General features: G+C 42.1%; 1 pseudogene; it reads left to right on the top strand.

Annotated features, from left to right (window-relative positions):
* Positions 1–23,736: 23,736 nt before the first annotated feature.
* LOC122431616 lies at positions 23,737–25,367 on the top strand (annotated as a pseudogene).
* The last annotated feature ends 386 nt before the right edge of the window (positions 25,368–25,753 follow it).

Raw genomic sequence — 25,753 nt, 5'->3', positions numbered from 1 at the left:
CAGCAGAGTTCAATTCTGCAATGGCATAGGCTCCAACGTCCTCGCCCTGACTTCCTTGCCTTTCCACAGGAAAGCAAGACCTCAAAGTTTCCTCCACTCAGGGTCTCTTTGGCTCTCTTTGGGGACTATCCTGGAGAGTCTCAATTTCAAATAGGTGCTCTTTCCCTCCGTACAAAGTGTAACTCCTCATAAGCATGTTCCTCTTCACTGGGGCTTACAGCCAGACCATGTTTCCCAGCAGCCCTTGCAGGGGATGTGGTCATGTGATTGATGTTCAGCTGATGGCATGTGGGTGGAAGAGCTGCCCATCACTGCAGCCTCTCTGTGAAAACTTCCATGTGCAACCCTCCCTGCTTCATCCTCATCTGTCACCTGAATGTTAACAGCCAGTGTACCTTGGAAGTCATGTGTAGAAAATGAAAAAGCCCTGCTGTGTCTGGGAAAGGAACCTCAGCTTTGTTAAGACCGTGAAAGTTTAGAGTTTACTTGTTACAACCATTAACAGAACCACAGTATGACTTTCTTGGGTTGTATAGTCACTTTTGCCTTCGTAAGTTCCTTGCTCTAGAAAATAATATTAAGAACCATATTTTGCTACTGTGTTGGTGTGTGAATATGATTCATGCTTTTGTTCTGATTTTAAAAGGAATGAAAACATTTCCATAGGCCATTAAAAGTACCACAATACTAGGCCCCAAACATTGTGTGTGTAGTGTCCAACAGCTAAGTTGACCCAGGTTATTAGCTAGAGTTAACTGCTGACACTTCTGATCCATAAATACACACCAATGTCTACCTACATATCCTCATGTTAGGTTTCCAGAAAATGATCGTGTCTGGAAGAAATGCCTAATCTGTGGGATGGGAATCAGTGAATTCCCACAGATTCTTGGACCCTCAGTTTCCTGCGGGGGAAAGGGGGTCCTGCAGGGTGGCCCCGTGATGGTGATTTGCACAGTGTCTGACCCTCTGCTGGCCTTGCCCCCTTCTCTGTCTCCCAATCCCACTCCTCTCTTTCTGGGAGTGTTGCAGGAAGGTGGTGGGGGTGGGGGGCTTCCAGGACCTGAGAGTGGGCTCTGGACTAATGCTCAGAAATGAATTGTCTGAGGAGATACACATGCTGACAAACGAACAGACTTTATTGGGAAGGGTGCCCATCAGAGAGCAGGAAGGTAAGGGAATCCAGGAGGGCTGCTCTGCCACAGTCTTGGGTTTTATGGTGATGGGATTAGCTTCCAGGTCATCTCTGGCCAATCACTCTGACTCAGGGTCCTTCCTGGTGGCCCACACATTGCTCAGCCAAGATGGATTCCGGTGATGAGGATTCTGGGAGGTTGGTAGAACAAGTGGTGTCTCCTTTTGACCTTTCCCAAGTTCTTCTGGTTGGTGGTGACTTGTAAGTTTCATGTTCTTTACCAGGACCACCTGTCGTAAAACAACTCATGCAAATGGTCACTATGGTGCCTGGCCAGGGTGGGCAGTTTCAGTCCGGGTTTCCCGTAACAGGAGCATCTCTCTAACAAACTCCATTTCCCAATCCTTGTCTGCCTTTGGAGGCATTCAGGCCAGGATCCACACCCCCATTACTGTGTCACCTCCACCAGGAATCCCCTTGACTGGCCTCGTTCAGGATTCCTTTCCTACACCTCACACCATCTCTCACCTCAATCTGACACGGAAAGGAGGGTAGTTTAGTTCCCCCACATCCCACTTGCCTGTTACCTTGGGGGCTGTTCTCCAGTTGGGAGGGGCCCACATCTTCTACTCCTTTGTAGGCCCCAGGCAGGGCACTGGTAGGATGTGGTGGAGGCTAGGAGCACCTGGATGATAGGTATTCATGCTACACAATGTCCCCTTTAGAAGAGAGTCAATGATGTATCTTTCCATTTGAATAGGACTTCATAGTTTAGTAGCATGTTTCTTTCACTTGTTAATTCCTTTGATTCAAGCAAGGCACCCATTTGCTACTTTTCCTTTCCGAAAAAGAGGATGCTGGGCTCTGGAGAAGTTCTGTCTTTCAGATGATCGCATATCTGAGTGTTTAGAGGCTTGGAAATAGGGGTCTTCATCCCAAACCCTACCTAATCCTCTAGGCAGACTTCTCTCATGTCACATGGGTGGTAGGTTTCCCTCTCACACAGACTCTGTAAGTCTGATATTATTACACTCATTTGACAGATGAGGAAAGTATTGCTAGAGAATAATTTTTCCCAAAACACAATCAAGAATCAGCAGATTAAACTCTGAACCTGTGTTCCTATGTGGGAGAGAGGGTCAGAGGCACCCTCCCTCTGATTCCATCAGAATTCTGCTTGCTGCTGCCTGCTGTCAGCTAAATGATGCACAACAAGAGAGCTGCAAGTTAGCTTTACTGGGGGCAAAATGAGGACTGTAGCCCAGGAGACAACGCCTTTGCTCCAAAGAGACACTGGGGGGAAGGTCAATATATAACATTTCGGTGAAGGGGGAGTTCAATGCAATCAAGTGCTTACTTTACAAAAGGTTTTCTGCTAGTCACGAGGAGCTGATGTCACCGTGAAGGGATCTAGTGCTTTTCTAGATATAAGAAGATGCAAGGGTTGAGATCATGAAATCAGTTCCTGAGAATATCTAACTGTCTAAAGACCTGTTCCACCAGTTTCCCTGGAGCACAGAGTGCCTTACTCTCCACTCTGAATTCCATTCAGGGGGTGTCAAAAGTCAACAGCTGCAGCACCACAGGCAGATGGCAAATACCCTTGTTGTTGTTCTGCTGCTACTGCTGCTAAGTCACTTCAGTCGTGTCCAACTCTGTGTGACCGATAGACAGCAGCCCACCAGGCTCCACCGTCCCTGGGATTCTCCAGGCAAGAATACTGGAGTGGGTTGCCATTTCCTTCTCCAATGCATAAAATTGAAAAGTGAAAGTGAAGTCGCTCAGTCGTGTCCGACTCTTAGCAACCCCATGGACTGCAGCCCACCAGGCTCCTCTGTCCATGGGATTTTCCAGGCAAGAGTACTGGAGTGGGGTGCCATTACCTTCTCCATGTTGTTGTTTAGTTGCTGGCAAATGCTCTTGTCAAGTGCCAATTTGTAGTTGACACTGCTTTCCTAGTAATTTCCTCATCCACGCTCCTGGGAGGAGTGATGGAGAAGGAGCTAATGTGACAGCATCATCACCATTAATCCCCAAAGTCTGATTTCTCTATCTGGATTTGTGATGTCACTGCACTCAAAATCTTTTACCTTTTGCTTCCAACACACCATGGAGTATGGCTTTTGCATTCCTCCCCTCCCCTCACATTTCCACCATGCTTAAGACTGAGCTGGTGCTTTCCATTTGAGCTGACTGCATAAACAGACCTTCACTATGAGTCCAGCAACAGACATGATTTCAGCCTTACCCCTGCTTACCATTCCCATCCATGGGTGGGGTAGCATTTGAAGCTATTTTTTTTTTCTTTTATACTTCTGTGTAAGTATTAGAGCCTTGCTTGGAAAGGGAGATAGGAGTAGGCATTGAAAAAAAAGACAGAGTGCTTGAATTCATGTTCTTGTTTAGTTTTTGGTTTCAAGCAGGCAGGCTAGATATTCAAAGAATGGAATTTGCCAATGAATTCTTTGATTTAACTGCTTAGCCATTATTTGCTTTGCATGCCCAAGGTTTATCCCATCTTTATTTGTACTCCTAAATGAATTAACCCAAAGACCACTGAATTCTGGTGTTTTCCGGTCTGGTCTAAAGTCAGGTCGACTGACTTGAGCCCTATGACTTACTCATTTACTCTATCACTGTCTCAGTATGCCACCCAAGGTAGGTAACTAAATCTTTCTGAGGCTCAATTTCCTCATTCAAAGAATGAAAGTAGCCATCCTGCTTAGTTGCTCCGTCGTGTGCACCTCTTGGCAGCCCCATGGACTAGCCCGTCAGGCTCCTCCGTCCATGGGATTCTCCAGGCAAGAATACTAGAGTGGGTTGCCATTTCCTCCCCCAGGGGATCTTCCTAATCCAGAGGTAGAACCTGAGTCTCTTGAATCTGGAGGATTGGCAGGCGTATTCTTGACCTCTGGCTCCATCTGGTTATGCCTGGTATATATTTGGTTTCTGGGACACTTGATTTTTGGATGAATAAATGAATGCCCCGCAAGTTTGTTGAGAGGATTGAATGAGACAAACCTAGACAAAATGTTGTAGACAAGTGATTTGCCAAAGTTTCTCATTCAGATCTGGAAAGATACGTGAATACCACTGAGGAAGGTGTTTATGTGAAAAGAGGGTGGGTGTGGATTGAAAGGGCTAAATTGTGGAAGAAGTGGCCAGATGCAAAAACACCTCTCATGGCCTTTCATGGCCTCTTCAGCCAATGTCCCCGGCTCTGGCTGTCAATTCCTGCCTGCCCAAGCAATCCCAGGGGAATGGTCGTTTCCATGGCAACACTCCATCTCAGGTAAGAGATGCAGAAGTCACTTTATCTCCTTTTCTCCCCCATGAAACATAGAGTGGGGAGACAATGCCCTTTTGTTCTCTTCCTCCCAAGAGACAGTGAGGTGATACGGGAGAGAGAGAGAAGGGACTCAGACACCCCGAGTGAAGGCGTTGCTTTGTGCTACTGACATCCTGATTCCGCCTAGCAGGAGGCATAGCCAGGATGTCCATGCCTCCTGCTTAGTCCCACTGAGCCTGGGTCTGCAGGCAGCCGTGGAGACTCTGTCTTCTCCATCCCCCACTCCAGTGCCAGCTGCTGTGGGAGATAACACTGCCAACTGCAACTCTGTCTGGTCTCACACCAAAAGTCTCTTCCTTGGAGAAGTTTTGCTGGAAGCCCCTGCCTACAGACTAAGTGAGGTGCTCTGGCTACGAAATGCTTCGCTCCTGGAGACACACCTTCAGTGTATGTAAGACCTGTTACACTCTGGCTGTCGCTTTAGACCCCATGGGCTTCCCTGATAGCTCAGTAGGTAAAGAATCTGCCTGCAATGCAGGAGACCCCAGTTCAATTCCTGGGCCAGGAAGATCCCCTGGAGAAGGGATAGGCTACCCACTCCAGTATTCTGGCCTAGAGAATTCCATGGACTGTATAGTCCATGGCATCGCAGAGTTGGACATGACTAAATGACTTTCACTTTCACTTTAGACCCTACACAGAAAGCTCGGATGCCTATTTCACACCTGTAATCCTCCTGCCTGGCATAGCTCCTGGTATGCAGTAGGTTCTCAACATGTGTTTGTGGAATGGTGAGGTGCATAAGAGAAACCCACATTTCTTCCCTGGGCCAATCCCACTGTACAGATGTGGATGGAGGAAGGGACCCATATTAAGAGTTGACAGTCTCCAAATGACTCTGCCACTCATTTACTTGCATAAGCTCCTTTAATTCTTAACTCCCTCTTAAGAACATTAGATTAAAATGGTGCAATGCTGTAAAACATGAAAGTGGAAGGTATTACCAGTACAGAATAAAAGTTTCCTCATTGTGTCTCTTTACATCCACTCTTCAGGATCAATCTGCAGCTAAAATCAATGAGCATGTATTGCACATTTATAATGGCCCAGGCACTGTGCTAAATGCTTTATGTGCATCAAACTCACAATGACCATGAGAGGTAGGTCTTCCTGGTTAAAGGTGAAGCAGCCAGGGCTTGGAGAGATTAAGCAGGTTACTCTAGTTTCAATACTTGGGAAGTATTGAAGCTGGGGTTTGAATCACACACTTGTGCTCTTATCTTCCCTGGTGGCTAAGTTGGTAAAGAATCTGCCTGTGATGCAGCAGACGGTCTACAACACAGGAGACCCAAGCTCAGCCCCTGGGTCAGGAAGATCCCCTGGAGAAGGAATGGCAACCCACTCCAGTATTCTTGCTTGGAGAATTCCATGGACATAGGAGCCTGGCGGGCTACAGTCCACGGGGTCGCAAAGAGCTGGATACAGCTGAGCAACTGAGCACACCCACCCGTGCTCTCAGGGTCTCAGAGACCCTGCAGGAGTCAAGACAGGGCAATTCCCCAGCCCTCTCCACCAGGTCTTAACTTTCATGGAGATTTTCACTCTTCAGAGTAACAATGACCCAGGCTGCCTTCTGAGTATCTTCACTGGCTCTGCTTCTGTTCAAAGCAAGATTTATTGGTGGAGCTAATCAATTAAGCAATCGTTGTTTATCGAGTTCCTCTTCAATTATTCAATACTTATTGAGCACTTTCCATGTAGCCAGCACTTGTGCAGTGAGCTGTAGAGAATACAAGCGAGGTATACGATTCCGCCTTCATCTTCAGGGAGCTTGGAATCTAGCAGTGGGTTGGAGATGGGGTGGTTGGCAATATTAAACCCGATAAGAAAACAAGTCCTCAAATCTTAAATTGATCAGTACAAGCAGCACCCTGAAAGGCAGAGGAGAAATAGAGTTTCTATATTATTCAGTATCAATAAGATTCGTGAAGAGGGTGAGGTTTAATACCTTTCAAAAGCAGGGAGGTATAGGCTAGGAAAAGGGTGGAGAAGAAGGCATCCCAAATAGAGAAAAATAGCAATTGGCAAAAACACAGAACAAGCGTTTGATGTTTCAGCTCTAGTAAAGACTGATCTAACTAGAATGGAGGCGCTGGCTGGAGAGTCATTCTTATCGTCCAAACATGAAATACAAGAATCCCAGGATCGCTCCCCAGCACTCAGCACAGTGCTGAGCTTGAACTAAGCCTTCACTGTGTGTTTGTTAAACTGAACACATGCAGAGATAAATATGACAGCGCGTGACTTGCACGGAGCTTAGCATCCAGTAGAATGGAAAGCATCTTTATCTATGTATCTGTGGCACAAAATCAAACTTACCAAGTGCTGTTAGTACTATGATAGAGGATTTTATTTCTTTCAATAAAGCAAACCAGACTTTATAACTCCCCTTTTATAAATTGCCTGGAAATTCTGATATAATTAAGAAAATAAACCATATATTTAAATACATCCACTGAGTTATCAAAGAATTAAGTGACATTCTCAGAAGAAAAAGCAAACAAACAAAAAAAGAAGTGAAAATGCAAATTTGGAAATGTGAGTTTGCTTAAGCCAGTTGCAGAAGTCACCTCTCACTGATTTGGGGCCTGTGTTTCCACAGTTGTATAGGAGTAAGAGATACAATCTGGACCCATAAAAGGGACCACAGGGAGTTGAATTAGAAATTCCCATATAAGCCAAGTTCCTATTTGATCTCACCCTCAATTAAAGATGGTTTAGACTCACTGTGTTGGGGCCCACTGGGAGTTCACATAAGCCCTTACTCTTATTGGTGGGTTATAATGCTGTTCCCTGATGCTTGGAAAGATTGAGGGCAGGAGGAAAAAGGGAGATAGAGATGAGATGGTTGGATGGCATCACTGACTCAATGGATGTGAGTATGAGCAAGCTCTAGGAGATGGTGAAGAACAGGGAAGCCTGATGTGCTCCAGTCCATGGGGTCGCAAAGAGTCAGACACGGCTTAGTGACTAAACAACATCACACAGTGATGTTTAGGCTTTATAGTGATGTTCCTACTCTTGAACATCTAGTAATCTAGTAATCCCCCAAAGTCTGGGGTCTAGTTCCTCTTCCCCTGAACAGAGACACCATGATAAATGGCTCTATGTCTCTGTGTGAAGATTGGATAAAAAGATTTGCAGTGTATACTTGTAGAAAGGGTGAAGAGTCTTTCCTTAGGGACAACTGGTCTTGCTTTTAATCAAAAGGCTGAGTGATCTCAGGTCTGAGATCTCAGGTCTCAAGGTCTGAGTGATCTCAGACCTTGGAATTGGGTAAAACAATATGATTTTTGGTACACAGTTTTGGTGCACCAAGCTTGAATTTTTTTCAATTACCCATATCAAGAAAGGCATCTCTTTTAATTCTTGAGAATTTATAATGAATTAGCTTTCAGCAAAGACCCCTATGTGTCGATATGATTATCATTCTGACTGTTTTGCATTTTTGAATAAACATGCCCATTGTGCATACTACTCACACTGGTATTCCTGCCTGGAGAATCCCCATGGACAGAGGATTGACTAAGCACAGCACTGATTTCAGGTTGCAGTCAATCTACCAAGCCCAGAGTTAGAACAATTTTCCCAGCTGTTCGAGCTAACACATTAAATCTAGAATATCTATTGAATGGGCTCATATCAATACATTTGACACAATCTTATTTTGTGTTACTTTTGTCCTGATCTAGTACCTATAGAGTTTATTTCCACACATACTCATCTGGTGTCCTTTGATGAAAATTTGCCCAATCCTGCGATTCTTTTAGCATGTGAAATAGTAATATGCATGCATTCCTTGAATCCTGTAGGTAATGAGAAGTGATGAAGGTGAGTCTTAAAGAAAATCAATATTCTCAGGCAAGGTAGAGTCTTCAGGTGAGAACTTGGTTTTTAAGCAAGAATAAGCTTGTGTTTTTGAAAAGAAGTGACTGTTTCTGAAGACAAAGATATTTTGGAGAGGGAATCATCATTGTAATTACGTATATCCAAATTGTCCAAAATGCCCCATTCCAATTCTCAGACCTCAGTTTTTCTCCATCAGTACCTTCACTTTTATGTATAAGCTCTCAGAAAGCCATGATTTCAATTTGTGTTGTATTTCTGCATACATTTCTTACCTACAAGATAAGATTTGCAGCTGATTATTAGGTACTTTGGTTATACAGCCATGGTAGATATTATTTTAGTGCAACTGTAGGTATATCAAGTTTTATAACATTAGCTTGAGTGAGAATTAAAAGGACTAAGCCTCTCATTTTCTTTCTCTACATGTTCCAGGGCAGTCATATGTATTCAGTTTGCCCTGCTGTTCTTGATATTCTCACTTATGCAGCCAGCTACTTGGCAGTTTATATCCTTGCTTTAATAGTAATTCACTGTAAGAGTTTTAGGTGAAACATTTCATAAACCCTTTGCCACTTTGGGCTGTGAACTAGCAACAATTTCTACCATTTGCTATCAATAGAGAAACTAACACTGCCCTTGCATGTAACCAGATCACAAAATAAGTCCAGTTACCATCATTCAAGATCTGTTTCCTGGAAACACTTTTGATACAAAATAATGTAATCAGTCAGAGTTTGACCAATAAGAACAGCTCTAGGTATTTCAAGTAGAAAGTCATTTCATTTCACTTCAGTTCAGTTGTTCAGTCGTGCCTGACTGTTTGCGACCCCATGGACTGCAGCACGCCAGGCTTCCCTGTCCATCACCAGCTCCCAGAGCTTACTCAAACTCATGTCCATTGAGTTGGTGATGGCATCCAGCCATCTCATCCTCTGTCGTCCCCTTCTCCTCCCACCTTCCATCTTTGCCAACATCAGGGGCTTTTCAAGTGAGTCGGTTCTTCCCATCAGGTGGCCACAGTACTGGAGCTGCAGCTGCAGCATCAGTCCTCCCAATGAACACCCAGGACTGCTCTCCTTTAGGGTGGGGCAAAGGAGAATCCCCAAGAAGATGGTAGGAGGGGCAAACTCACGTTTAGAGTAAAACCCCATACCCACCAGAGATGCTCAGAGGGCTCAAACAAACCTTGTGTGCACCAAGACCCAGAGACCCCACAGAGACGGAGACAGAACGGTGTTTGAGTGTCTCCTGTGGAGAAATGGGTCAGCAGTGGACTGCTGCAGGGTCAGGGGCTCTGGGTGCAGCATACCTGGGTATGGCATAAGCCCTCTTGGAGGAGGTCACTGTTAACCCCACCATAGAGCCGCCAGAACTCACACAGGACTGGGGAAACAGACTCTCAGAGGGCACAAACAAAACCTCGTGTGCACCAGGACCCAGGAGAAAGGAGCAGTGACCCCACAAGAGACCCCTCAGGTCAAATAACAGGGAGGGAACACAGCCCTGCCCATCAGCAGAAAGTTGGATTACAGATTTTCTGAGCATGGCCCCGCCCATCAGAACAAGACCCAGTTTTCCCCTCAGTCAGTCTCTCCCATCACGAAGCTTTCATAAGCCTCTTATCCTTCTCCATCAAAGGGCAGACAGAATGAAAACCACAATCACAGAAAACTAACCAATCTGATCACATGGGCCACAGCCTTGTCTAACTCGGTGAAACTATGAGCCATGCCTTGTAGGGCCACTCAAGACGGACAGGTCGTGGTGGAGAGTTCTGATAAAACGTGGTCCACTGGAGAAGGGAATGGCAAACCACTTCAGTATTCTTGCCTTGAGAAACCATGAACAGTATGAAAAGGAAGTCATTTAAGTACTTTAAAATATTGGAAGGGCCAGAGAAAGGTTAAGGAAGGCACTAGAACTCAGTGGCAGGCAGGTAGCTGCCAGGGAGCTGCAAAAAATCCAAGAAGTTATTTACTGATCACACTCATCTAGTCCTAAAGTGAATGGTTTGTAGGAAGCTCACATGAAATCTCTGCTGGCTTAGGCAGTAAAGAATCTGCCTGCAATTCAGGAGACCCAGGTTCGATCCCTAGGTCAGAAAGATCCCTTGGAGAAGGAAATGGCTACCCACTCCAGTATTCTTGCCTGGAGAATTCCTTGGACAGAGGAGCCTGGTGGGCTACACAGACCATGGGGTTGCAGAGTTGGACATGACTGAGTAACTAACACTTTCACTTTTTTTTTTCACATGAAATCTCACCCTGGCAAAGCTCATAACTGTGCCTGCTGCAATCAGAAAAATATTGACTTAACTCGTGCCTCTCTTACAGCTTCTGAACTTTATGTAAGTGCTTCTCAATGGTGGAACCTAGTTGAAAACTCCTGATGGTAGAGATTCTGATAAACATAATTTTCAGGTTTCTAACTCTAGTGATAGAGTGCAGAAAAAGGGAAATGATTTGTATTGCTGAAAAACAGTCCAAAACATGAAAGAGAAGCCATCATTGTTCAAGGACTGACTACATTATCTTCATAGAAAATGTAAAAGAAACTATAAATTGTTTAAAGAATATTCAATTTAGCAAGGTGGCTGGATAAAATATTAATCTGCAAATTAAAATTTATTTCTATATACTAGCAAAAAAGAGGAGAAAAACCATTTACACTGCCATATTATTATTATTTATCTAGTCAAGAATCTGCCAAAAATGTCCCAAATCTTTATAGAAAAAATTTTAAAACATTATTAAAATACATTCAATTAGATCTAAATAAATAGATATATTATGTTCATTAATGGGAGACTGAACTTCAAAATAATTTCAATTGTCTTCAAATTGATCTATCCTTTTGATGCAGTTTCTATAAAAATACTGAGATGTTTCTAATAGGAACATGACAATAAATAAGGAAGAATAAAGGGTCAAGATAGATAAGATACTTCTAAGAAAAAAAAAAGAACAAATATTTTCTCTACTAGATACTAACAGTTACTATTAAATGTATAGCAATTAGCACAGTGTGTTATTAATTCTGGTACAGATTAACATATCTGTGGAACACAGTAAAGAATATAAAAACAGATTGGTGCACTTCAAAAGTTGATATTTTACAGAGATAACTTTGCAAATCAATGGGGAAAAATAAAATTTTTGAATAATGTGCTCTGAGATATTTGTTCAGAAATATAAAATTTTAAAATTGAAATCTTAAACCATAATAAACAAAAACAAACAAAAAATCAGGTCCAGATGGATAAAATTTCTAAACGTAAAAGATAGAACTGCTCATTTTCAAGAAAATGACAGAGAATGTTTTGACCTGAAAGTGGGGAGGATTTTCTTAAAATGTGAATGCATATATTACCTAAATTTGATATACTTGTCAGCATTATAACCAAGATATTCCATTCATCAAAAAGAGCATGAAGAAGTGAGAGGAAAAAAGCACAGAACTTTGAGAAGATATTTGCTGCCCTTATTGACGAAGGATTAGTGTTCATAATACAAAAAGAATTTTTATGAGTCAATAAGATCCAAAAAAGTAGACGCAAGGAAGGTGGACAAAGACATGGCAATGCATACCAGTTAAAAAATAAAACAAAACTGCTGCAGCTATGAAAAGTTATTTAATTATATTAATCATCAGAAAAACACAAATCAAACTTATCCATCCTTTTATGCCGTTTGGACACAAAGATATTTTTGATTCTGACAAGGTCAAGCGTTAGGAAGGCCATGAGATTTTCATAGTTTGTTTATGAGAGTGTGAATTGTTACAAATACTGGGTAAACAAGTTGGCTTTCTCCCTGCAAGCCAGCCATTCCACTTCTGGAGAAACACCTATATATCGAAGTGTGTTTATAACACAAACATTTATAGTAACAAAGATTTGGGGGGAAGATACATGTGATCTACTAACAGAAGACAATATAAATAAAGTGTGGAAAAGTCATTGAAGTAAAAACCATTATTAACCAGAGCTCCATCTATCAACATAAACGACCAACTCTATATATTCTGTATATTCGAGTGATAAAGAATACACAAATTCTGATTCAATTTATAAAATGTTTGTAGACATACAAAACTGAACAATATAGACTTTTAAAATAAATAGTTACATACCTTAGATTTTGATGATTATGGATCACATTCAGAGCATCAGTCCTGAGCTATACACATCAGTTTATATAATCTCCCATTGTCATGATGATAACACCTACCAAGGTAGTGTTAGTGTCTCTCATACAAGTAAGAGACATTAATAACTCACCAAGACTGTGCAGTAGGTGGTAGTTAGGACTGAGACCCAGAGTATTTGTCTCCAAAGGCGTGGTGCTTTCTTCCTCACCAACACATGCTGCTGTCTGATAACTCAGAACCTCGCTCAACTCTCCTCTTCTGACAACTTGTCTGGATCTCACCAACTGACTTCACTGCTGGCTTTCACTCTCGGCCCCTCATTGCGTGTCTGGTCATTAAGCCCAGGTCTTTAGGTCTATGCGGGCAACATTATGCCTTAAGTATATTCTACAATGGTATCTAGGACTGGTTTAGATACCAAAGAGATTTTCTATTAATCAATCAATTAATCTATTCATGAGCTGGAGAGTGGCTCATAGAGAACACTCCAGGACTGGAAGGGATAGGGTGGGACATTAAATTTCAGAACTGAGGGAACAGAAGGGGTCCAAATCACACAGTGAAGGCAGTTCAGTTACTTAGATGGAAGGCAACAAAGTTCCCTTTAAGCATCTGATAAAACCTATGAAACATCTGCCTTAAAGAACACACATCTGCAAACACACAGAAACAAAGTTTCGTGTATACATGAACCTCAGGACAGGAATCTTGAGATAAAAAAGTGGCCCAGATTTAGAGTCAAAGTGTCTAGTGACATCATACGGCTTTATGAACCAGCTCTATCCCAAGAAAAGAAGATCATTAAATTCCCCACTGGCCTCTGATAGTCTTTACTCTTTGCTTGTCTCATTTCCTTTTTGTTTTAGCTTCTCTTCCAATCATTCCTTCTTCTGTGCCCTTCCACCTTTGATTTGTCCTTCTGACTCTGCTTTCCGATCGCAGATTTTGGACTTAGCTCCCTGTAGGTGGGCACTTGAACAGGCCCAGTTGGTATTGCAGATTCTCAGTTTCCTCCCCTGATCTCAGCCTGATCCTGCTCCCATGGAACCTCAGTGAGGGCTCCAGAATCAGCACTTTCTCATTCTCTGATCAATTTTCCTACATGAGAATGGGGAAAATGACAGCTCACAGCATTGTTGATAAAATGTAGAAATTGTGTTTTGTAAACTTTCATTTCAGGCAAGCATTAGCTGTTATCAAGAAGCAAGAGCACTGTGTGTGTGTGTGTGTGTGTGTGTGTGTGTGTGTGTGTGTTGGAGGTGGAGATTTACATACTGTGCTATGTATGTACGTGGGGAGGGAGGCGGGGCTCCAAGAGAAAAGAACAGACGGCAGAACACATGTGCCGATTGAATTGATTATTTTTGTTTGCAACGTATACTGGATGAAAGTGCTATAAAATTGCTATTATTATTACCTTCATCACCAATAATGAAAATGTCTGTGGGTGCCAGGATTTTTCTCAGCACACGGCAATGGATAAGCTTTTTTTTTACTGCAACTCATGCTAAGGAGGTGCAAAGATTCTGAGGAGTACAGACCCAGAGCTTTCTCCCATTCTAACTGGCCCAAGCAAGAGCAAACAGCCATCTCCTAAGCACATCCTACCTTGGAGGAGCCAAAGAGAAAGCCTGAGTCTCATGAGGATTGTCTATAAGTAACTTTGAACAGCGCAGCATCCCATCTGACAAGTGTCACAACTCCAAAGCCTAGAAGCACAAGTGCTGGCAACGCCCAGCAAATCCTGCCTTTGCTCCATCTCACTCTATGAGATTTTAACAAAGGCAAGTTTTGTGCACTGGCTTTGGATGGCCTCTTTTAGGATAATTGCAATGCTACTTTTCTTGGAGTTCTTGGATCAAAGATATGGGAATGAAGGTGAAGAAAAATGGGAAGGATATCTCACAACTTGCCAGCCAGAACTAGTCCTGTGTCCCACTCAACAAAGAGATGCTAAAGCTTCATGCCACATGTGTCCTGAAAGAAGGAACTGGATATCTGTGGGCAGCCCTGATGATCACTGCTAAATCAAAATGAATTTGCAGATCAAATACATACAAAATTACAGAACCCAAACAATTCAAATTTACAAAATTAATCCAATGTTACAGTTGATATTGCTTGCTCAAACTGAGTCACCCCCCACCAAGGATAGGAATAGGAATACACTCAACAGATCCTTTGAGTTTGGCTTGCCTGTTCCCTGTGATGATTCAAACCTCCCACTAACACACCAACATCCATGAAGTCATTTGGCTTTCACCTGGCAGAAGTGTGCCGTTTACATTGTAATTTCCCCTCTGTCCTTTTCTCACTAGACCACATCAATTATTGCAGTGCTAATTTTTACTAACACAATCCCAGTGCAAAGGCAAATGTGGACAATGAAATCGGCATTTTTGTTATAAGGTAATAATCTGTATGATCTGGAAAATGCTTATGTTAATTTTTCGTATTATAATTGCATTTAACACTAAGTCAAACAATTGTCATGGAGAAATCAAAGACTCCTTAGCAAGGCAGCTTCTACTTGCGCTGTTTATTTCCAACTTTGCAGTCCCCGGAGGGTGACGGGACAGGTAGAGGAGGTGACGCCCCACTCCATCTGGAAGGTGTGTCTCACTCTTCCAGCTCTTGCTCCCCAGCTCTCTCATTTTCTCCACGTTCCAGTGCTGTCATCTGTCTTCTTCTATTCAGGATTTCTGGCTGTTCTGTATTTCCCTCAAGCTGTTTCTGGATTCAGGCTAATCCAGAAAGCCTGTCTCTATTTGCCCATGAGCCCTGCAGCTTTGGATGCTCCATTCTTTCCTGCCCCAGCTCTTTGAGGTGACACCTGAGTCACATGCTGAAAAAAATCCCTGACACACAACGCTGAAGTTTTCAAGAACATTTTTTTCTGACTTTACAGCTGTCATCTGATATCATTGTCTCATATCTAGGTGACCCAAAAGTTCAGGTCAATCAACTCCATAGTGTGTGACCAACCTGGGGACCTCTGGATAGGCCTCAAGGGTCTCAATCTCCTAAAAATTGTAGGCAAAACTTTATGTTGAATAGGTATTCAAGTACATCTTTTTCTGACAAGAGGGTGTCCAGAATTTCATCAGATTCTCAGGAAGGCCTGGGACCTAACAGATGCTGCTGTCTTAGTAGTTTTACGTGATCCAGTTAAAACTTCATAATATTCATTTTCATTTAATATACAACTTGTCTTTACTTGTGTTAAAATTAAATATGCTGCATCTAAGAGCCTACACTGATGTGTTTGTTCCAGAGAGTACTGCAGCATGGGGCTTTGCCACCTGTTTTTATAGAATATTGTCTATGATAGAGACTGTCCTTGGTGTATTGATAGCCAGGCATCATATAGTCCTTCCTGGAAGAGCCTGATTTTGATTGGTTCTTCAGTCTCAGCCACCTGAGATTAAAGATAAGCTGGCTTAGAAAACCACTGGAAGTCAGATAAGTTGGCTTCCTTCTACTTCCAGTGGTTAACCATGATGGATTTAAGCTCTATTAGTATTCTGTTGCTGCACAATAAGTGACTACAAACTTAGAGGCTTCAAATAACACATGTTTATTGTATCATAGTTTCTTGGTTCAGGAGTCCAGGCATGAGTGCCTTAGCTGAGTCTTCTGCTCTGGGTCTCACAAGGCTGCAATTAAAACATCAGGTAGGCTCCATTCTTATCTGGAGGCTTGACTGGAGAAGACTGTGCCTCCAAACTTACTCAGGTGGTTGGCGGAATTCATTTCTTTGCAGTTGTAGAATACAGCACTTCTATTCCTTGTTGGCTGCTGACCCAAGGCTGCTCATGGATTCTTTCCATGTGGCTTCCTTAGCAGGGAGGCTTTCTTCATCAAACCAGCAAGGAGAATCTCTAGACAGTTGTTCAGTCACTAAATTGTGTCTGACCCTTTGCAACCCCTAGACTGCAGCACACCAGGGTCCTCTGTCCTCTACTATCTCCCAGAGTTTGCTGAAATTCATGTCCATTGAGTCTGTGATGCTATCTAACCATCTCATCCTCTGCTTCTTTGTTCTCCTTTTGCCATCAATCTTTCCCAGCATCAGGGCCTTTTCCAATGAGTCAGCTCTTCACATCAGGTGGCCAAAGTATTGGAGCTTCAACTTTAGCATCAGTCCTTCCAATGAATATTCAGGTTTGATTTCCTTTAGGATTGACTGGTTTGATCTCCCTGATGTCCAAGGGACTCTCAAGAGTCTTCTCCAGCATCTTATACTAATATAATGTGATCTGATGTACTTATAACAGTGACAATATATGACCTTTTCCATATAAAAGTGACATCACATACTTTGGCCATATTGTGTTGGTAGAAGAAGGTCACATATCCCACCCACACTCAAGGGGAGGGGATTATACAGGGGTAAGAATATAAGAAGGTGGGGAGCACTGGGGATCACCTGACAATTTGGGCATCATGCAAGCCACCTGGATCATCCTCATTCCCTTTGAAGTGAATAGTTTAGTCATGAGCATGGCTCATGCTCCTGGTCAATGGGAAGTGAGAGGATATCTGATAGGGTATGTGGCAGAGACTGATGGCACTTGCAATATGCACATTCCCCTCTTCTTCCAGGGCACAGAATTAGACTGCATTTCCTAGCCTTTTTACATCTTAGCAGGGTTGTATAACTAACGGAATTTCACTAATGGAATATGAATAGAAGTGAGGTATATTACTTTCTGCACCTTCTCCTTACCATCTCTTCTTTCACTCACAGATGCTGAAGATCCAGAGAATATTCCGAGGTCTTGAAGGATGCTGGAGCCATTAGCTGGAATGACTCTGGGTCCTTGAGTGTCTGCAGAGCATTCTCCTTACCCCAATTAATGTGAATCAGATTATGGATATGAGCAATAAATAAGCGTTTGCTGTCTATGGCCATTGGAATTTTGGGGATATGTGTTATGGCAGTAAGGCCATGTTGATGAACAAAGGGATAAAGTTTCTTAATCTCTACTGACAAAAGATGCATGGTGAATGAAAGTAGAGATCCTTCTTCCAGTTTCTTTAATGAATGTCATATTTGCACAATACATAGAGTAGCTTTAACCACCTTGCAATCAAATGGAGTACAAAAGAAAGAGGGGATTATTATAGCTGCTGAATTAGCAAACTCTGGAATTCTTGTGATATAATGTAATAAAATTTCCTCATCTTTTGGTCACATTTCATTGTATACTTTATTATTTTTAGTTAAAACATCGCATACAATTCAGAATCCAGGTTCAATTCTTAATAGCCTGTACCCATTCTATACCTACTACATCCCATATCATCTAATACTTAACCACCTGGTTTCTAAGATCCACTTATATCAAACATGTTCATGTTCATAAAATTGAGCCTGAGTCCACTGCCTTATTAGCTGATGTTTAACAACTTACTTTCTCTGTGCTCTATAATAATGCAAATCTGCTTGGAAAGATAACACCTTAAGGGATTATCAGACCCTACAACCTTGATACAGGTTGGGTTTACTAGATCTCACATTAACTCCCCCTTTGAATCCCTGTTCAGTTCACTACATTTCATGAGAAATTAGTGTAGCCGGTTCAGGAGATGGTCAGGTATCTTCAGGGCATGGTCAGGTATGGAGAGGAAGGTAGATCTGGGCATCTAAGACAGAGCACCCCTTTTGGGGGAAAATGTACATGGCAAGTAGGCTTCCCAGGTGGTATTAGCAGTAAAGAACCTGCCTACCAATGCAGGAGACTTCAGAGACACTGGTTCAGTCCTTGGGTCAGGAAGATCCCCCTGGAGGAGGGCATGGCAACCCACACCAGTATTCCTGCCTGGAATCCCATGGACTGAGGAGCCCGACAGGCTACAATCCGTGGGGTTGCAAAGAGTCAGACACGACTGAAGTGACTTAGCAAACACGCACCAGAACATGGGAAAAGAGATGGAGACTATAGACAGTAAAATGACTGCTTCATTAACATTTATAATCAGTGTGTTTTGGGTATAATCAACCAATTGACTGGACAACCAATCTCCTTCAGAGAACTGAGCCGAGAAAGGACCAGGTCTCATCCTATTGCGAGCTTGACAGACAGGATCAGTCTGAGGGTGATGCTGCTGCTGTTGGGGCTGTCTGTAGTGTCCATCCAGAATCAGAAATCTTTTCTGTTATATAACCTGAACCACAAGGGAGGGAGCAGCTGGTCCCTTTTCTCCCACACCCAATACATCTCCACTTCCACTCTTGGGAGGGAGAAGAGAGATTGGAGAGAGAGGGGAAGAGAATGAGAAGGGGATCCAGTTCTCCCTCCCTCCCTTCTTCCCTCACTTCCCTTTTGACTTTATATTTTCCTCTTTGAACTACTCTTAGAAACTTAAGGGAAAAAAAAACTGCATCTGGATTTTACCCCTGACTCTGCAACTGATCAGCTATGAAGCCAAGTCACTTCTTGTTCTCTCTCTCTCTCATCCTCCCTCTCTCTCTCACTTGCATACCCCCACCCTCTTAATCATCAAATGCTCTCTGGGTTCTTACTCTGACAAGCCAAGCATTGTGCTAGTCACTGGAGATAATCTGCAAAGGAAATAATTCCTCCTTAGGAAATTAAACCAGACCATAAGATCTCACCAGTCTGTTTCACCTACTAGTCCGGCCCCACTAGCTTTGCCCACAGACCCCTCTCCATCACGTCTGAAGCCTCACCTGCCTTCTCATTGCCCTCCTGCTGCTCCCTGTCCCTTTAAAGTCCCTTTTGGCCTAGCATCAAAGGGCATTCCAGCCTTTTTCCTTTCCTTCTCCCCCCTCACATCAAAACCAGGCTGCTATGATGGACACTTCTCCTTTATTCCTTCAGTCAGCATGCACTTACTAATCCGGTAATATAACTTGAATAGAAGTATAAATAACTGCTTGATAATCTCTGAGTATTTGATCATCCCAAATAACATTTGCATTTTCATTAGGGTCTTAAATGATCTGGTGGCTTTCTTTTTTTAAAAAAAATTACTAAGTAATTTAATTTTTATATCAGTAATTTCAAATATATGCATATATCTTTAAGTTGAACAGGATAAAGGTGTAGATTTATATTTTCACTGAACTGCATAAAAGTTATCATGTTGTACACAGCTTTTGTATGAATTGTGATTTTACCCCCCCTTTTTTCCTTAGTTCCTTTTGATCTCTGCAACCCATTCCATATTAATAATCCTCAGCCAAAAGCCCTTCTCCACAAAAACTCATAACCCATTTTCAACCTAAAACATGTCTTTCACATTTTTCTCTATTTGTGCATGTTCAAACCAGTGTATGAGAATATACATAAAAATATGTTTATTGGCATATCGTGGTTAGTGGCAAAAACACTAGAAACAGAGCATCGATCAGTAGAGAATGGTTGAATAAATTCTGGTGCAGCAACATGTTTCCTTAAAGCTAGGCTGGGTGTTGATGTGGAATAAGCAACTCCAAAATCACAGTGGCTTAAGCAATAGAAAGGATTTTCTCGCTCTTTCTGTATGTCCAGTTCAAGCCAAAAAGGGACTCTGCTCCTCGTGGTCTTTCAGAGAACCCGGCTGACGCAGCAACCACTACCTTGAATATTGTCAACTGCTTTGACAGAGGGAAAAAGAGTTCTGGAGAGTCTTGCATCAGCTGAGTAAATGTTTCAGCCATTCAGCCATTCATAGGTAAGCCATAAAGTACAATCCTACTATGTGCTACAATGGGAAGGCTACTTAAAGTGTTGGTGAGTAGCACTAAGGACTACCAAACTGTCCGTGTTCTATTATGTGTATTATTAATAACAAACAAAAAAAAGATGTATACCCACGGCTAATCATGATGATGTATGGCAGAAACCATCATAACACTATAATTATCCTCTCCAATTAAAAAAAAAGTACAAATTAAAATAAGTATAGTATGTACTTCTACAGGTTTTTTTTAAATAGAAAAGTAATATTTCTCTTATACCAAGTGACTTGGAGGTGCTTCCACAAGGGATTGCTGAGTGAAAAAAAAAAAAACACAATGCAGATAAGTGAGGAAAATATGATCCCATTTTTCGAAACCAACAATGGCCAAATATTTCTACAGAGAGATTTGCTTGTGTTTATGGGACTACGTGCACATGTGCTCACCTAGCTATTTCCATAAATCTTAAGCATCAGAATTACCCTGGGGCCTTTGTTAAATGTTAGGATTTCTGGACCTCAACCCAGGCCTACTGAATGAGAACTGGTTTGTGCACTAGTAAAAGAGCCAGGACGTGAGATCCAAAGCTGGTCCTTTATCTGCCATATGCTGCCCCACTGTGGTGCTTCATTCATTCCAGATGACTTCCTCCCTGAGAAAAAAGTACTGATTCAGTGATTTATCCATCAAATATTTATGAACATCTGTTACGTGCCAGGGACTTTGCTAGTTGCTAGAGATTCAGTAGTGAACAGAGCATACTAGGCTTTATTTTGATTTTATAGGCTAGACTGATTCTACAGTCTCCTTAAGAAGGAGACACCATATTAATTCACAGAAGCAAATTATGATAAGGACTAAGTGGGAAAAGAATATCATGAGCAAAGATAATCAGGGGACCACATTTAATGGGAGAGTAAAGGAAGTCTTCTCATGAGAAAGTAAATGCTTATAGGAAATTGCTTGGGGTGGGGCCAGATGGTAGGGGACACACAGCTGCTCAGAGAGCATTTCAGGCAGAAGTGATTACCTATGGGAAGGTCCCTGGTGGGAAATGACAGCAGGCAAGTGAGCCTGGAGGACAGTGAGCTTGGGGACAGTGGTGAAAGATGGCACCAGTTCATGCAGGGCCTTGTAGAACTTGATAGGGAGTTTGGACTATTTATAAGCACATTGGGAGACATAATGGTTTATGGTTATTAGCAAGCTGGTGAGAGAAGATTGGATATATGCTGTCTTCTAGCAAATATATTAAGGTATGAGTTATATACTATAAAAATGAACTCATTTCAAATTTCAGTTTGATAAGTAAAACATAAATATTCACAGATACACATGAATATATCTGCATAATCATCAAGACATAGACTGTTTCTATCATCCCAAAAGGTTGTTCCTTTGTGTCCCACCATGAACCGTAGGCAGCCCTATTCTGCTATCACTATTGATGGCTGGTTTTCCAGAGTTTGATATAAATGGAATTTTACCATGTATACACTTTCATGCTGGCTTATTTCACCCAGCAGAATACGGTGAGATCCACTCCTATTGTCATATGGATCATTATCTCATTTCTTTTATTGCTGAATATATCATACAGCACAAGTATACTGAAGTTTGTTTAATGTTCACCCACTGATTGACACTTGTGTTGTTTCCTGTTTGGATCTATTATCAATAACGCTACTATGAACATCCTCATGTCCTCATGTGGACATGTGTCTTCATTTAATTTGGGGAAATACCCAAGTGTGAAGTTGATGTCTCTGATGGTTAGTGTATGTTTAACTTTATAAGAAACTGTCAAACTATTTGCCAAAATAGTTGTACTGTTTTGTGTTCCTACCAACATTATACAAGAGATTGTTGATCCAGATCCTTGTCAACACTTGCTATTATCACTCTTTATTTTTTAAATTTATTTTTATCATGTTAATTTTAGCCATTAGAATGAGTTGTGATGGTTGTTGATGAATGAGTTGTAGTTTTAATTTACACTCTCCTGTTGGGTATCAGTCTTCCCAAGTGCTTATTGCACTTTCATGCGTTCACTTTAGAGCGGTGTCTGTGTAATCTTTTGCTCTTTTTAATTTAGTTACCTTATTATTAAGTTGCTAGAGTTCTTTATATATTTATGATACAATTTCTTTGTCAGATATATGTATTGTGAACATTTTCCTTCTTACCTACGACTTATTTCTATTTAAAAGTACTTTGAAATGCAATTTAAATTTTTAAATTTTTATTTTTATTTTTCTGGCCATGCATTGTGGCATGTGGGATCTTAGTTTCTTGACCAAGGATTGAACTTTCACCCCTGAACTGAAAGTGCAAAGTCTTAACCACAACCATCAGAGAAGTCTCACTTAATAGTATTTTTCAAAGAGCAAAAACTGGTAACATTTAATTTACTGTATTATGTCTCCACTGTTGTATGTTTTTTGTGTCCTAAGAAACACTTGCCTAATCCAAGGTTTTGAAGCCCTTCTTCAATGAATTTTTGTAAAATTGTATAGTTTTAGCTCTTACATTTAGGTTCATAATCCATTTCAGGTTAATTTTCTGAATAGCATGAGGTAAGGATGAAGGATCATTTCTTTTTCCTCTTCAGTAGTTCTAGTTGTTCTAACACAGTTTGTTGAAAGATTTTTCTTTCATTCATCAAGTTGCCTTGCCACCTCTGTGGAAAATAAATTGGACATATAAGTATGAGTATATTTCTTGACTCTCTATTCTGTTTCATTGATATATAGCTATCCTTACTCAGTACTATGCAGTGTAGGGCATCACAGTTGTGTAGTAAGTCTTGAAATCAGGTAAGTAAGTCCTCCAACTTGCTTCTTTTTCAAAACTGTTCTGGCTGTGTTAGATCCTTTGAAATTCTGTATCAGTTTAGAACCAGTTTGTCAAATTCTGATGTGTTGTTGTTTTTTTTTAAAGCCTGCTTGTATTTCATTGTAAACATGTTGAATCTGTAAATCAGTTGGAAAAAATTTACATCTTAACAATATTGATCACTCAATCCTGGATTCGCTTAATAGCTTTAACAAGACTGCCCTTCTACTGACCTGCATGGCCCACAACACCTTGAAGAACTAAAAGGATTCTTGTCTCCGAGGTTGAAAGGAGTCTTTGGTTAATTTTTTCCCTTCATAACTGACTTTATTTAACTGAATAAATTAACCATCAGTGGGAGAAGGAGAGGATGGGGTGATTTGAGAGGATAGCACTGAAATATATACATTACCATATGTAAAATAGATAGCCGGTGGGAGTTTGATGTTTGACGCAGGGCACTCAAAGCTGGTCCTCTGTGAAAACCTGGAGGGAGGGGGTGGGGAGGGCGGTCGGAGGGGTGTTCAGGATGAAGGGGATACGTGGGTGTCTACGGCCAACTCATGTTCATGTATGGGAAAAACCATCACATTATTGTAAAGTAATTATTATCCAATTAAAATTTAAAAATAAAAAAAATAAAAAATAAAAAAATGAAAAAATAATACTTGATACTGAAATGAAAATCTTCACTTTGACTTAAATCCACCAATTAGAGCAAAATCAGTTATGAATGCAGGCAACACAAGTACTTCAAATATTTTCATTCTCTTGGGTTTCTCTTACCATCCCTGGTTGGAAATGCCACTCTTCATAGTAGTGCTTGCTGCTTACATCTACAACAAGTGGGTATCCAGGGTGGATCCTTACCTTGACAACCCTATGTACTTCTTCCTTTCCAGCCTCTCCTTCCTGCACTACCACTGTCCCTCGACTGCTGCTGACCCTCTGGCCCCCACATAAGTCTATCACCTGTGGAGGCTGTGTGACCCAGTTTTGTGTGTTTCACTTCCTGGGAGCCACCGAATACATCCTCTTAGCTCTGATGTCCTTGCAAGGCCATCTGCAAGCCTTTCAGGTACCCAGCTATCACGCATCAGCAACTCTGTTATCTTCCTAGTGGTCACAGTGGCTAAGTGTTTTGGCTAACTCCTAGCTCCAGCCATCCCTCACTGTCCAGGTGCCACTTTGTGGCAACTACAAGGTAGACAATTTCCTGTGTGAGGTCCTAGCAATGATCAAGACACTACATTCAGTGTAGCTATGCTCTCCATTGTGGGGACTTTTTATTCCCTGTTTCCCTTGTCACTTATCCTTGTCTCCTACGGATTTGCTGAAGCTACAATGCTTAGAATCCAGTCTTTAGAGGGAAAGAAGAAAGCCTTTAACACATGTAGTTCCCATGTTATTGTTATATCTCTCTTCTATGAGCCAGTAATTAGCATGTATGTGCAATCTTCTGCTACTAGCTCCCAGGATAAGAACAAACTCATGTCCCTTTGCAACAGCTTGGTGAAGGAGTCCATGATTATTGATATCACAGTCCCTGGAAATCCACACACAGAAATGGTTCCTCCTCTCTTGATTCATGTAGTCTCCTGAGACTTGGGCAACAGAGACAAGTTAAGGTAAGCTGGGGGCTTCCCACACTGCAGGTCTCCCACAGGCAGTGGTTGCTGAGTGCCATTTACAGATCTGAACATCTTCACTTCTTACTCTGGTAGATGCAAAGGTCTGTTGGTGAGAGCAGGGCCAGCTTTATCTGTAAACAATATGTTATCAAAGCAAAGTGAGTGACAAGTGTGAGACCTGGGCAGAGATCTGGAAGGATAAATTTAGATGAGGCCCCATAGGAGGACCTCCCCGGGTGTTTACTGCAGGTGGGTTACGTGTACTGCAGGAACCACCGGGCTAGTCTTCTTGTCAAGAAATGGGTGTTCACCATCCTAACTCTGATCTTTCCAGGTAGCGTGCTTTTTGACGAGTTATCTAAGTTCCCTGAGGCTGTTTCCTTATTTTCCCAAGGAAATGAACATCTCAACATCACTCAGTCATTGTGAGGAATAAAAAGATGGCAGAGGGAAGGCTGAGTCTGCTTGCTGAGGCTGGGAAAGTTAGAGGTAGGGAGAAAAAGTGGAAACAGAAGAAAGTCCCTCTGCTTCTCAGCTAGAAATACCAGGACAGTGGTGGACGGCCTGGACTGGGGCTACACAAAAGGAGAAGAGGAGATGGTAGAACATCGCTAGCCTCAGCCCCGTGCTTACTTTGTCCTTCTCCCTTCCATTTCCCCTGCCCACTTTTTCTCAGGGAGCTCCATCATGGTGCTCACTGAAGGAATGGAGCCCAGAGAGGATGGCTAGACCCCACTTTGTGGACGCTGCCTGCAGCCAACACAGATTTCAGCAAAAGCTTCCCAGCTGCCATCCTCCTCTCAGACTGGTCAGTCCCCTCTGTCTCAAGGGCTCTGCATCACACTGCTGGATGTTGGAGAATCTAACCTGGAAGGTAAATATGTTTTTCCTGGGAGCTGCCTCCTTGCCATATCCTTGACTGTGCATCTGTGTCTCCCATGTGGGGGAGAGGAGAGCTTCTCTTTGTCTTCAAACACGTCCAGCTTTGCATAACTTGGAGCTATGGAAAGTGGTGTTGGGTACAGGACTGTCGTCTGAATTGGAGATGCTGGTTTCCACCTGATGGAGAAGGGACATTTCCTGGAAGCCTGAAGCCAGAGCAAGCTATACTTGTC

Source organism: Cervus canadensis, chromosome 30 (genome assembly GCF_019320065.1).
Source record: "Cervus canadensis isolate Bull #8, Minnesota chromosome 30, ASM1932006v1, whole genome shotgun sequence".
Lineage (NCBI taxonomy): Eukaryota > Metazoa > Chordata > Mammalia > Artiodactyla > Cervidae > Cervus > Cervus canadensis.
The sequence above is the reverse complement of the archived record's forward strand: the minus strand, read 5'-3'. Positions and strand labels throughout refer to the sequence as shown.